The following is a 10,639-nucleotide window of genomic DNA, read 5'->3' on the forward strand; positions in this document are numbered from 1 at the left end:
AGGCTGTGGGGATCATAGCCGTGCCGTGGGGATCTGCTCCCCACTCCGCGCTCCGCTGAGTTTGCTCCCAAGCAGCCCTGGCTGCGGGAGCCCCCTTGGAGCCGGCGTTGGAGGGCCTCGGGAGCTGCATCGCCTCTTGGGGCTCGGGCACAACGCGGAGGACTTGTTCTCTCCCTCTTCCTCTTGCGTGCTGAGCGGCGGTGCCCCGTGTGCTCCACAGGGGGGCTGTGGATATCATTGCCCTGCTGACAGCATCTTCTCTGCTCCCTCTGCTTTGGCAGGCTCTGCTCCTGAGCAGCACTGGCTGCGCGAGCTGACTGGCAGCTGCTCTTGGAGGGCCCTGGAGCTGCGCCGTGCCTGGGAGCGCAGTCAACACTCGCAGGGCTAGTTCTCTTCCTCCTCCCTGCTGAGTGCTCGTAGTCCGTGGGGTCCACGACCCAGCTGCGGAGATCCCTGCCCCACTGCGGCGATCTGCTCCGGGGCCTCTCCCTGCCACCCTTCCTCTGGGAAGAAGGGCTCGCTCCACGCTCCTCCTCCTCGCTGCCCTCCTGCATGGTGTGCAGCAGACGGCCCGAGGGCGGAGAGCAGACCAGGCAGTCAGCTTTCCTTCTGGACACCAGCCTTGTCAAGCTGCAGAAGAAGCGATGCCAGCAGAAGCCCACGCAGGAGGCAATGCTGAGCCTGCCTGGCCAGATGGGGCCCAGCCAGCCTGCAGATGCCTCCCGTGCACCTGCCCAGGTGGGCTGGCTGCTGCTGGCTCTTGCGGAGGAGCCGCTGTCCCCTGGAGAGTCCTCCATGCCCGCTGCCACGTCCTGCAAGGAGAGCTGGGATAGGGTCCTGCCCTTCCCTCCTCAAGGGAGCAGAGCCGCGGGAAGCCCCAGAAGGTGCCTGAGGGGACAGCTAAGGGCCTTCCAGAGCCTCTCCTGGAGGGCTGCAGAGGCGGAAGGGCCAAAGGCGCACCAATGGGACGGATCTAGGGGGGGTGCTTTGAGAGGGAGCAGCGTCGCAACTGTCAACAGCGGTGCCGCGTGCCAGGGAAAAGAGAGCGATGCCAAGATGCCAGAAAGAAGCCCACTGCCCACGTGCTGCCCTCAGCCACCTCCCCGGGGTTACCTTGGTCTGTCGGGGCTCACCCTCTGCTCCCACAGAACCCACTTGCTTCCTGCTGGACCCCCACAGGCTGAGGAAGGAAGGGGCATACGATGGTGCCGGTGAGGAAGCAGCCATTTCGCTAGGTTTCGGATCAGAGCACCTGGAGAATAAAAACAAAGAGAGGCATCTCTGTTTAGGGCTCTTCTTGCAGCCTCCTCTCGGCTTCAGTCCTTTTGTGGGAGCGGTTTCTACGACAGAGGGAAGATGCGACCAGGGCCGCAAATGGCATTCTGGCAAGTTCAGCTGGGGTCTTCCCCAATCCCCCTGTCGGAGCAAGGCCTCGTCTTTATAACCCCTATGGCCTCCATTTCATAGAATCGTAGAATCATCAGGCAGTTTGGACTGGAAGGGACCTGAAAGATCACCTCGTTCCACCTCCCCTGCCCTGGCCACAGACACCTTCCACCAGACCACGTTGCTCAAAGCCCCGTCCAGCCTGGCCTCCAACACCTCCCGGGAGAGGGCACCTACAGCTTCCCTGGGCAACCTGTGCCAGGGCCTCGCCACCCTCACCCTCAAGGATTTCTTCCTAACAGAGAGCTAACCAAAACCTACCCTCCCTCGCTTTCAAACCGGTGCCCCTCTTCCTACCACCACACTCCCTGATAAAGAGTCCCTCCCCACCTCGCCTGTAGGCCCCCTTTAAGTACTCTTCCCTACGTCAGCCAGCTTCACAGAGCAGGCAAGCAGCACTTTGCACCAGGGCAGCAGCCTAAAGCCCGCTAGGGAAAGATAACCACTGACGTGGGGTAGCTCAGCTCTGACAGCGCTGAATGGGGCGGCCTGTACTCGCTCTCCTGTGAGAGAAACGCTCGGGGGGATGAGAAGAAAATCAGCACAAACCAGGAGAGGAAACCGATTCTAAACAGGTTTTAGTACCGCTTGTTATTTATTACCTGATGTAAAACAGCAGATACGCTTGCTGCCTGAGCACGGTGTCGATGCCACAACGATCCACAGACTCATCGTCCATCTTATACCACGCTCCGCTGCTGGCCTGCAAAGAAAGGCGTCGGTATCTGGAGATGAACGGCACGGTGCCTCCACCAACCCAGGCAGAGAACTGCAGAACCAAGAGAAAGCCAAAACCAACCCAGCCCAGCCCCTAAGGAGACCTTCTCGCCAAGACCCTCGGCTGCCAGTAACACTGCCGTGAAAGCGTGTCTTCGGCAGGGTAGATTTTGCCCTGCCTTGCTAGGCAGGACGTCCCTCTTTACCTTTGTGTAGCAGAAATAGTGTCCGTGATAACAGCTGGGACCGCGGTGCACCACGACAGCATATAAGGAGTAGAGGAGGGGCTCCCCAGCTGCGTGAGACATGTACGGGCGAAGGTCCAAGTACTCGGGGTACTCCACAACCTACGGAGAGAGCAAGAGGGCTCAGAAGCCATCCTGAAATACTACGTGAACTAGCCTTCCAAGACTAAGGGCTAGAGGCGTAGAAAGACATCTCTGGGGCTGACGGCAACTCGGCGCTCCCTAAAGCTACGTGGCGTGGTTTGGGTGGCAGGAAACTGTTCTCGGCCAAAGCAGCTCTGCCGGAGCAGGGCACGTGTTTCTCCTCCCGCGGGAACTCTCCTCTCCTGGCAAGGGAACGCAAAGACCTCAACGCCAACAGCCGGCGAAAGGCCCCGCTGCTTTGGGAAACCCCCTGCGCCAGGAAGAGGAAGTTGCGCTCCAGCTGCATACACACCTTGCTGATCTTCCCGCCAGTGAAATCGTCAAACCTTTTCAGGCACACCGTGAGAACCATGGGCGCGCGATGGATTGTAAACCTCTTGGAGGCGGCGACCATCCTCTCACACCTTGGAAGCAAGCACAGAGGCGAGGGCTGAAACGCACCCTGCGACGCAGCCTTTCTTCCCCCCGGAAGGCCAGACAACCCTTCCCGTCTCACACATCCTTGCGCTATTTTAAAACTATTCAGCACTGTAAGGCCACGCTAAAGCCAGCCACGTCGTCTCCTTGTGCGTTAAGCCTACACGAAACGACGGCTTATGCTCGGCGACACGCAGCACCTTCACGCAGGATCTAGTACGATTAGGACGTTAGCGTTCATCTTACTGGCTACACCGATAGCAGTTTTCGCCCTCCAGCCGCTCAGGTCGGACAAAGCCCTCCAGAGCACCGGTGACAGAAGAGGCTGCCTGGAGGAGTGAGAAAGGAGAGCACTGAGCTGCGGGAAACACCCTCACCCAAACACCTCCTAGGAGTTTACGCAAAAACCTAGCTAGACGACGCTGAGGAGACCCGCCCTCAGCCTGCAAGCAGTGTCCGGAAGGAGACGGGACGAGCCTTTGGGGCTGAACATCGCCCTCCTTCCCAAGGGATTCCCAAGGCTACCGAGAGCCACCTCTCTGTGGCGCTGCACAGTTCAGCTACCGAGGGTGTGCAGGGTCACCACCAAGGAAAACAATACCACCCGCCAGGCCAGGAGCCAGACGGCTGCTGAGGGAGGGCAAAGGGAAGAAGGCTGAGAGGACGTCCAGGGTGCAGAGAGGACAATTCCCACTCGCCCGCCTTCAAGCCAGCACCCACAGGCAGACCGCTGCCATGGCCTCCCCAGAGGGACTCGGGCCATTCCGCTTCCCGCCCACCACCAAGCTCTCTTCGGGTCACAGGAGGCGTTGTTAAGCCAACCGCGTTGATTCTGGAAAGCTACAGGGGCCTTGGGATGCCCCGAAGCACAAGCGACAAGCCCTCTTACTTTCACGTCCAAAGGAACGTCCAGGAAGGCCTCGTAGGAACTGGAAACTGCCTTGCAGCTCAAGCACGTGACTGGAAGGCAAACCGAAACGCTCAGCGATAGGGGAGGTCGACCGTGCCCGTTCATGCTCCTCCTACCTACTGCGCCAGTCAGACGTACAGCTGTTTATCACAGGCAGCAGGCAGAAGGGCACAGCCAGTCCCAAGGGGAACAACAGGTGGGGAGCAGTACCTCTGGATCTCAGAGAGCCCCCAAAGATTTGATGGACGACGGTAGTCGATTGGGAAGAGATGTCCAAGCTGGAAAGAAACGGTAAGGGGCAGAGAGTCACCTCCTCCAGGAGTTTTACTTGGCCTGAAAACCCTGGGCGCAGGTTCTCCTTGATGGGAGCACCTCAAGGAGTCCAAAGGGCTCGGGAGCATTGGAAAGGCAATTTGCTTGTGCTTACTCGCTGCTTCCGCTCAGGCAAGCGCTCTGCATGGCATCGACAGCAAGGCGGAGGAACTCGTGGGCGTCTTCCTGCACGCCCAGCTGGAAATGTTCTCCTATGCCTAAGAAAGAGGAAGTTAGTCCTTCTCTCCTCCGCGAACAGACGGAGACATGGCAAAGCACCTGAAACGACTTACATGTCAGAACGCTGACGACACCCCAGGGCTCGATGGCACTGCCTGAGGAACGCAAGACGCTGTTCACGTGCGCTTCCATCCTGCACATCACGCAGACGCCTTGCTGACGACCTGAAGAGGGAGGTGGGAGGGAAGCAAGCTTCTCCGCTTAGCAAAATAGCCATAGCAACGGGAAACCTCACGCAGGCCTTGGAGTCCCAGGAGCGGCCTCCACCCCTCCCAAGGCCCCCACGTCCCAACAAGCCCAGGACATTCGAGTGCGCAGAAGACACTCTTCAGAAGGACGCTGCTTCGCTGACAGAGCCTGTCTGTGCCACAGGCAAAGAGGGTTTAACTTGCAGGAGCTGGGACCAAGACGCGGGGCTACAAAGAGGCGCCTTTCTGAAGGGGAAAGAGACACCTGGACAGGACAAGCGGCTTCTGGGCTTGAGTGTTCAAAGACGACCAACTCGGCGGGTTGAGAAAGGAGGGCGGCTTTGCTCCTAAGCTGAATTCCAGGTGCTGGGAACCCTTGGCAAGTGCCCAACGAACGAGGAGCTGTTCATCAAAGTACTCACACGACTGGCTGTGCTCCCGAGAGAGCAGGTAGTTGGCCAGAGGGGGTGTGTAGGTCAGGCACTGCAGGATGGAGTTGAGGAAGCACGTATTGCCCAGGTTGTGGAGTCCCGCTCCAGCTCCCTGTCGGTGCTGCCAGGCCAGGCAAATCTTCTCCGGGGGAAAGAGGACCCTTTGTGGAGGAGCCATTCCCTCGACAAGGACTGCAGGGAAACGACATTGGGGAAGAGGTGAGAAGGCAGCCCTGCTGCTGTCAGACCTTTCTGCCAGCAAGGACACCTTTCAGTGTCTTGTGCCTAGCGGCAGAGGAGTGACACAAGGTGCTTTCCTGTCTCTGATGGAGAACACCTGGGTAAGCCTGGCTGCTAGCAGGAAAGCGCCCCAGGATTCGCCCTAGGCTCTCAGCGCACCAGCAGGCAGGGATGGAGCCCCAGCCGCGCCCGTTGCCTTTGGCGTTGGCAAAGGACGAGCCTGCTGGCGAAGCCGCTACTCACAGGAGTCGTTCCCCGTTGCGGCCATCGCTCCTCTCGGGAACAGAGGGGAAGGCTCCGGATGGCAAAGGACGTCGGGAGGCGCTCCAGAGAGAGAGCAGTGCCGAGCCTGCCGCCTGATTGCAAAGAAATAACCGCAGCTCACCAAAAGGATTTAAAAAAGCGCCACATGAAACCCACAGAACGGTATCTGCCCTCATATCTATTCCGGTGGTGCTCGGAACTGCTGCAGAGCTGCAGGCTGACGCCTTTCCCAGCGCTGTCCCAGGGCCCCAGTCCACAGCACCTTCAAAGGCCCTTGGGAAAGGCTCCAATGCACGGCACCTTCTCTGAAGAGGACCTGCTGCTGGCCTGTGGCCAGCGTTAGCAACACAGCCCGCCGCCTCTCTAGCCCACGCTTTCCCACCTTGCGTGCAGGAGCGACCGGCTTTGGGCTGCTACTTGAGCAGCTCCCGCTGCCGTGCTCCTCCTCTGCCAGCCTTCCTACCGCAGCACTCAGGGTGGGCTTCTCGTCCTTCTAGGCTGAGCCCAACGCCTCACGCTGCACTGCCACCCCCCCACCCCCTACTTGCCCCTCCTAGGATACGGCAAAGAAAGAACAACTGCCAAACAGCAGCGCTACCCATAGCCCACGTGTGGCCAGCCTACAAAGGTGCGATGGCTCAGCCTAGGGCTGGCAAGGTACAGACCAGCCTCTCCTTTCATCCCACAGCGACCTACTCTGCCATCTGCCCTGCAAGTCACGTCACGGTTACCTTTGAGAGAGGAGGGAAGCTGGGCAGAAGTGGGCAGGAAACGAGGAATGCTTGGAAAAAAGGAGCCGCGCGAGCAGCAAAGGCAGGAGCCGAGTTGTCCCGAAGGCCAGCTCAGCCCAACTGGCCTTCGCTGGCCCGCTCCTCAGGATCACAGGCCCTGGCCGGGTGAGCTCACAAGCGCCGGGCGGGTGCCGCATCACCGCCCCTTTGTGACACGGGGACGCACGGGGACGCGCTGCGGCCAGCAGCCGCCACAGCCCGGGCACCTCCTGTAGCCAGCAGCTGGCAGCCCCCGGGCTTCCCCACGCGCTGCTGCCCAAGCGCCGTCTGTCCGCCGGCAGAGCTCCCACCTCTTCGCCGAGCCACACAGCCAGACGGACGAAGCGCTGGCCAGGCCTGGAAGCGCTCCTGCTCGCACCTTTGCCTGCCGCCTGCGCTCGCTGAGGCTTTCCTTTCTGCTCTGCCCAGCTACAGGACTGTGTCCGTGACACTGGTGTAGCAAAGCACCCGGGCTCTCGCAGCTTCTTTTCCAAGGAGTGTGATCTGCCCCCCACCAGGTACAGCCACAGCCTGACTCTGAACGAGAGCTACCAAAGAAACGCCCTCAGCAACTGCGCTGCATTGACCTTGGCTGCCTCTCTCACCCTCCAGCTCCCCAAAACATTGGTGGGCAGCGCCTTAGCACCTGGATTCACCCCTTGACCTGCTCGGAGCCCGGGGAGCATTGCTTCCAGCGCACGCTGGGGCCCTGCCACAGCAGCACTAGCAGGCTCCAGAGCCCTTTCCCTGGCACCAGCCAGCAGCCAAGCGCCGCATTCAATGCTCACGCCACAAGCTCACCGAGCAGGACAAAGGCAGCTTTGCTTCCAAGCCTCCTCTAGCACCGCTCCTCCAGCTGGCAGCCATCCCACACTCCTAGGTGCAGAGGGACCTCACTGCTGAGCTCAGGGCAGGGTCAGGGCTCCGGAGCTGGCAGCGCCCAGTGCCACCCAGGAAAGCAGGGCACCCTGGCAGCTGGAGGCTGAGCAGGGTGTGCCCGCTCCTCACTCACACGCTTCAGCCACAGCTCGTGTGCTGGGGCAGCACGGCATTCGCTACCCTTCACAAAGAGCCACGGCAGGCGGGCTGGCTTGGCTGAACGTGGCTGAAGAACGCCTGTGCCTCGAGGGGCGCCTTTTGCCGAAGGCATCTTGGGCATAAGATGGCCGGGCCAGAGTTCTTTCTTCTTTGACTTTCTATAGCATTCTTCCTCTGAAGGTGCCGGGGTGGGGGCGGGCGGGGCAGAAGAAAGGAAGAAACACCATTCCTTGCTGTCAGGACTAAAGGCTCCAAGGAAGCTGAGCAGAAGCAGGTGCCGGAGCTCGGCCTCGGGATGGCAGCAGGACCCCCTGGCCAAATCGCCAGCTCCTCTCGGGCTGGTGACACCTGCCAACTTGCTGACGAGGCGCTCTGCCCCATCACCCAGAGCTAACGTTAGGTGAGGAAGGGGCGAAGCACGACCAGAGCCACTATTGACCCCCGGGAGACACCGCTACGTCCTGGCCTTGCGCTAGGCTTGCTGCCACCGAGCGGCACCCTCTGGGCCCGGCCGTTCAGCCCCTTTCAGTCCCGCTCGCTGTCGGCTCATCCAGCCCACTTCCATTCGAGTGGCTCCAACGCCGTGTTTAGAAAGAAGAGACTGCAAGATGGGCACACGCAAGCACACAGCTTTCAAAATCCCACGCCACAAACCTCCCACGCTGGCTATTTCCGCCAATTGCCCCAAAGCCTCCAGAGAAGAAAACACCCCGTAAGCTCACGCCTGCAAGGCCAACGACTGTTTTTAATGCCGGATTTGGCTTTGCTGCCCATTGCCTCCCAGCGAGCGCTGTTTTTTGCAAGGCGATCCCAAAAGCTGAACGCAGGCTAGAGCTCTTCCTCGAGGGACCTGTGGGCAGGCGTGCCAGCCGGCAGAGCCGTCCAGCTCTCTGGAAGCTCTCTTTGAGTCCTTCCTGGCCAGAGGCAGATCTGGGAGGAGAGACAGGGTGGGCTGCCGGCACCCTTTGTGCAGCTTGGTCCCTGCTGGGGGCAGTCTCGCTGCTTCCTGGATTATTCTTCCTCCTCTTCGGCATTGCGGGAGTCAGATGCTGCGCTCCTCCCGCATCCAGGGTCACAATCTGCCCCCGCCACCGCTGCAGCGCCCCGAGTGCCTGTCCCACCTGCACCTCTCGACTGCTGAGACCCTCCTCCTCCTGCCCCTCTCCCTCTCCCTGCCCCTGCTAAGGGCTCCTAGTCCATGGTGACCACAAACAGGCTGTGGGGATCACAGGCGTGCCGTGGGGATCTGCTCCCCACTCCGCGCTCCGCTGAGTTTGCTCCCAAGCAGCCCTGGCTGCGGGAGCCCCCTTGGAGCCGGCGTTGGAGGGCCTCGGGAGCTGCATCGCCTCTTGGGGCTCCGGCACAACGCGGAGGACTTGTTCTCTCCCTCTTCCTCTTGCGTGCTGAGCGGCGGCGCCCCGTGTGCTCCACAGGGGGGCTGTGGATATCATTGCCCCGCTGACAGCATCTTCTCTGCTCCCTCTGCTTTGGCAGGCTCTGCTCCTGAGCAGCACTGGCTGCAGGAGCTGACTGGCAGCTGCTCTTGGAGGGCCCTGGAGCTGCGCCGTGCCTGGGAGCGCAGTCAACACTCGCAGGGCTAGTTCTCTTCCTCCTCCCTGCTGAGTGCTCGTAGTCCGTGGGGTCCACGACCCAGCTGCGGAGATCCCTGCCCCACTGCGGCGATCTGCTCCGGGGCCTCTCCCTGCCACCCTTCCTCTGGGAAGAAGGGCTCGCTCCACGCTCCTCCTCCTCGCTGCCCTCCTGCATGGTGTGCAGCAGAGAGTCCAAGTGTTGAGATACGAAGAATTTTATAAGTAAAATCAATCAGTAATAATCATAATAATAATTATATATAGAAAAAGGAAATAAAGCAGAAGGGGAAATGTTAAAAATAAGCCAAACCAACATCAAGTAAAGTAACCATCCAGCAAACACCCCCTGCCCCCAAGGCACCATTGCCTCCCTCCTAGCCCGGCCCCCCAACTTGATATCCTGGCATTTCATCATATGATACAGAATATCCACAGGGTAACTCAGGTCAGCTCCCCCAGCAATGCCCCCCCCCAGCATCCCACGCCCCCTGCAGAACATGAGAAGCTGGAAACATCCTTGACCTGTACAAGCACCACCTGGCAACACTTAGCACCAAATTCACAATTACTTAGCAACAACCAAAACATCAGTGTGCCATCAACATCAGTCTTATACTAAATCCAAACCACAGCACGCCAGCTACAGTGAGGAAAACAAACTCCATCCCATCCAAAACCATGACAATATCCACGCCTGATTCCATACCATTTACATCATGCTCAGGTCCCACACTATCCAGTACAGCCTCATTCACCACCCCCTACTCCTTCCCATCCTTTGATATAATTCACAGATAACATTCCCCTAGTCTATGGACTACCCCTGTAAAATGTCTGTAAAATATCCACAAGTGTCCACAAAATGCCTATTCAGTTCATTTAGTCCGTGACTTCAGGCTCCATCTATCGTATCAGTCTTTCAGGGCAGGAGAGATGGTGTGTGTGGTGTTGGATTGTTGCATGCCGAAGTCAGTTCTTGTTCCATCACTGCTGCACTTGGCTTGGTTCAATCAAAGTTCATTCTCCACGAACTGGAAGATTCCTACCGTGATACCATTGATATGGCATATAGCAACCACAGAAGAGATGACATACAACATTATATAGCAATTAGCACCCTACCATTCAGTTCATTGGCTGTTTTCACCCAAAATCAAATCCCCTTGAGGCACATATCGGATTTCTCCATCCTTGCGCATCACCCACCAAGTGCACCCAGGTCCTCGAGCAAAAGCAATCCCATGAATGGGTTTGCCTTTACCCAAGACAGGAATAACCCAGACTGTTTTCCCCAGGATACTTTTCACATGCACTACAGGGACTCTGTCCCCTTCCACAGTACGTAAGGGTTCTGCCTGGGCAAGGCCAGCTCTATTGGCAGATCCCCCAGTGCTGACTAACCAGGTGGCTTTTGCTAAATGTGTATCCCAGTGTTTGAACGTCCCACCCCGCCATTGCTCTCTGTAGTCTTTAACAGCCCAGTGAATCGTTCGATTTTCCCAGAGGCTGGTGCGTGACAGGGGGTGTGATATACCCACTCAATGCCGCGCTCTTTGGCCCAGGTGTCTATAGGGTTGTTTCAGAAATTAGTCCTGTTGTCTGACTCCATTCTCTCTGGGGTGCCATGTCGCCATAGGACTTGTTTTTCCAGGCCCAGGATAGTGTGTCGGGCAGTGGCGTGGGGC

The 10,639-nt window shown here is 58.9% G+C and overlaps 1 long non-coding RNA gene across 1 annotated transcript; it reads right to left on the minus strand.

Moving 5' to 3' along the window:
• Positions 1-1,119: 1,119 nt before the first annotated feature.
• Positions 1,120-2,506, minus strand: LOC135317118 (uncharacterized). Its single transcript, XR_010376234.1, has 3 exons — positions 2,370-2,506; positions 2,049-2,149; positions 1,120-1,252 (listed from the first exon to the last, which is right to left on the minus strand). It is a non-coding gene; the product is annotated as an uncharacterized LOC135317118 (long non-coding RNA).
• Between the last annotated feature and the right edge of the window lie 8,133 nt (positions 2,507-10,639).

Source organism: Phalacrocorax carbo, chromosome 24, assembly GCF_963921805.1.
Source record: "Phalacrocorax carbo chromosome 24, bPhaCar2.1, whole genome shotgun sequence".
NCBI classification, from domain to species: domain Eukaryota; kingdom Metazoa; phylum Chordata; class Aves; order Suliformes; family Phalacrocoracidae; genus Phalacrocorax; species Phalacrocorax carbo.